Source organism: Physeter macrocephalus, chromosome 21, assembly GCF_002837175.3.
Source record: "Physeter macrocephalus isolate SW-GA chromosome 21, ASM283717v5, whole genome shotgun sequence".
Classification (NCBI taxonomy): Eukaryota; Metazoa; Chordata; class Mammalia; order Artiodactyla; family Physeteridae; genus Physeter; species Physeter macrocephalus.
In genome coordinates this window covers 2,245,274-2,249,028 of record NC_041234.1, presented here as the reverse complement: position 1 = coordinate 2,249,028, position 3,755 = coordinate 2,245,274, and positions in this window count along the sequence as shown.

Below are 3,755 nucleotides of genomic sequence, written 5' to 3'. Positions count from 1 at the left end.
GTTACAACTATGTAACTATTGTTACATATTGTACTATTGTTTTGTACTATTGTATTGTACTATTGTTACAACTTCCTGTGAGCCTATAATTATTTCAAATAAAATGTTTAAAAGAAGTCTTGCCTGGGTGGGGTAAGGAGAACAGTACTCAGGAACTATAATGAATATTTGTGTGGTCCTTTACAGTTTTTAAAGCTTACACATATGTTTTCTCATTTACACCTCCCAACAACACTGTTAGGCAGCAGAGGTGTACTATTATCCCTATTTTATAGGTGAAGAAACTGAGGCTCAGAGAGATAAAATAATTCACCTATGGTCACAGAGAGCAAATGGCAAAGACAAGGCAAATTCGTTTCTTTGAATTCTGATTGCTATGATTCCTTGAGTGCAAACCCATCTGGCCTAGGTTAGGGCACAAAGACACAGACCCTGAACCAAGGATTTAAGGACAGGAAGTTTATTTGGGAGGTGATCTGAAGCTCCGGTGGGGTGCAGGGAAGCATGGCAGGAAAGAGTACGTTATGCAGCATGTCGCCTCCGTGGGCTCCCGCCGGGGAGCTCAGGGAGTTATATCCAACTGAGGGGCAAGGAAGCTGGCGTATTTGCCTCTCAATCCATCCAGTGTCGAATGAGGGCTGCTTTCATGAGGTGTTGCGCCATGGCCCCTCTAGATTCCTCTATTCTCAGGCCAACAGAAAACCTCAGACAGGGAATCGCAGACACTGCTTGAAGTAGGACACTGTCAGCATATACTGGAGAGGTTAGTGCACAGGGGATGTGGGCAGGGCCCCTACCAACAGTGACTGTCCCTTTATGCAGCATCCATACCATAAACCTGCTGCCATGCAGACCATTTCCTCTCATCTCAGCATATTCTCTAACCCCACACACATCCAGATAGGTGGAAACAAGGGAGGCAGGGGGTGCCCTGATCTTGTTTGTTGGGCCCAGGAGTTAGCAGCTAAGAGCAGCAAAGTGCCTGCGTGTGCATGGGGACTAGATGTGTGCATATCTGGGTCTTTGCATATCTTGATTGTTATGATCTACCAACTTATTCCAAAACAAGGCTGAGGAGAAGATATAAATGTTGGTGTCCCCTGGGTCAGAGGTTAAGTCAAAAGTCAAAGGTTAGTTGGCATTTTCCATTATACCAATATAAGCCTGGTCCATCTATTGGGACTTACTTAAAAGGATCTAAAAAGGACCAAAAAGAGCAATTGGCTAAGGGACGGAGTTGCTGATTGTATTTTATTTAGTTTGGTGGATACTACAGAGGAAGGTAATGGGATTCCGCAGAAATGAGCTAGTTAGATGATCATGTGATTGGAGGGGTAGCAGCAATCAGCGGAGGCCTTTCTCACGGTGACGCCACGCAGTAAAGAGTTGATTGGCTCATTCCTGATTCATATGGCGTTTCTTCTCCAGGATACATGCTGATATACTCTTCATCTCTCCGGGCTAATTTAATCATTATGTGTGCACTCTAGAAATTAGTGCCATTTCCCCTACTTGTGCCTGAAATAGACATTTCAGACATTTATAACGCTCAGTCATTTTAATCTAGTCGTTTGCCCAAGTATGTTCCCAATTAGGACCGTTTTGTTCTGTGTTTGATACCATGAAGTAGAACACGTTCTGATCTTTTAAAAAATCTGTTAAATAGCAAAGGTATACTGTGTTTCCCCCATTATAATAATTCAAAAGCAGCTGATGGAACCTTTCTCAACTGTTCACACAGCCATAAAAATTTGACCATTGAATTAAAATCAAATAAAAATATCCAGGGGATGTAATGCCTTGAAATATAGAGCATTTTTTTATCTGTGGAAGGCTTCCACAGCTTTAATTCATTATATCCTAACAGTTTTTTTTCTTATTTAAAAGCTGCCGTAAGGTTGTGATACCAAGTCATAAATAATAAAATAGTGTTCAGTTTTGGTTCATGTTACATCGCTTTGTTTCCCAATTTAGCATCAATTCCTTCTAAATCATAGCCATATACATGCATTAATACTATCACATTTCCTATGCCTACATATAAACAAACATAAAACCACTTTAACCTAGAAAATGCGCTTGGATTGATTCATATTTTGACTCCAAGCTTCTCTGTGCTCTTCAAACTTTGGGGTTTTGTTTTTTGTTTGTGTCTCTCCCATGTTCTCATCATAAACTGAAAACCACATCCATCCACTGACAGCTTGATGCTTTTCCATCAGGTCTGCCTCCTTTGCAAGGGGCTGGCGATTTAAGAGGGACTGTCTCAATGCTGGACTCACCAGGAGTCCATCTGTTTCTCAGGTTGAGGACCTAAGGTACAGGTCTGCCTCCCTTTACAAAATAAAATTTCTCTGACATCTGAGAATGGAGAGGAACTTAGCGCAAGTAATGCTTACCAGGTATAAGCATTGGGAGAGTTACACTCCTCTGCCAGTAGCATATCAACGTAGGAACTTAGCTGTGGTGGTTTTTCAATAATTTACCACCAAATGGATGCACCTGAATTACTAAACACAAAATGAATAAAGGATGCTCAAACGCAGTGTTAAATGGCAGAGGCTACAATATAGCTGTGAACAAATAGTAAGCAATATCAACAGAGCCTGCCGTGTAACTTCATTTTAAAAAGTGATTTGGGATGTGATATGACAGTTCTGACTTTGCCAAGAAAGGGCTATTCAAAAGCAACCTGACCATCAACCATCGGACTCAATTCATCACAGAAAGGCCATTTGAACAGTCAAACAGTACCAGAAATAAGCTCTTTATCAGTGCCTGAAAATATAGCAATGCCCTTCTAGAAAAGGTGGGTCTTTATCTCAGTGGGACCCAAGTTCTTGGAGAAAGGGATGGGTGAGACCAACTGTCTTAGGGGAAAGTAGAGACTTCACGCTAAGGCCCAGCTTTTGATTGGGCGTTTTCTACCTGAGAAGCTCTGAGTTCCTGGCGAGCATAGCAGTCCGTCTTAATCCAGAGACAGAGGTCCTCTTAAGTTGCCAGCACTTTGCAAAACCTCTTTATTCTGAATTTTTATAAATTACCTGTCTTTTTTGAGGTCTACTTACAGGAGAGTGCACAGTTCAGTGAATGTTTACCTATGTCTACACCTGTGTGACCTCCATCAGATCAAGATACAGAACATTTCCAGAACCCCAGAAAGCTCACTCTTGCCCCCCCTCAGCCAGTGCCCCAGGGTAAGCACTATTCTGACCTATAGCGCCATAAAGTGGAATTGCTTGGACCATAGGGTGTATGCGCGTTTAGTTTTAATAGGTACTGCCAAACCTTTTGCAAAAGTATCGAACCAATTTACAATCCTAACCGATCACTTTTTGTTTGCCCAAGAATTTCTGCTGTTAGCACTGAAAATGCTGAACCACACTTCTCTTGCTAGTTGCTTGACCTAACCTGTGACAAGTTTTCATTCCCCCCTGGGTTCTTAATGGTGTACAAGCCAATATGGCTGTCATTTGTCATTTGCTTGCGGTGGCAACAGCAGCATGAGCAATACGGTGGCACACTATGATTTCACAGTTATTGTGGGTGTTACTGTGGATTTCATGGTAACTCTCCACAGACAAAACAAGGTCGTCTCAGTAAATCTCAACAAATTGGGATCCGTGGTGCTACCTTATGAGCACCCAAAGCCTGAACTATTGCTTCTCCCAGGCAAGCAGATGCACAGTTCTCAAAAGTCCCCCAAGAGCTGTTTGGAAAACAGTGGATTTTAAAACCCAGAAGGAGTGTGAGAG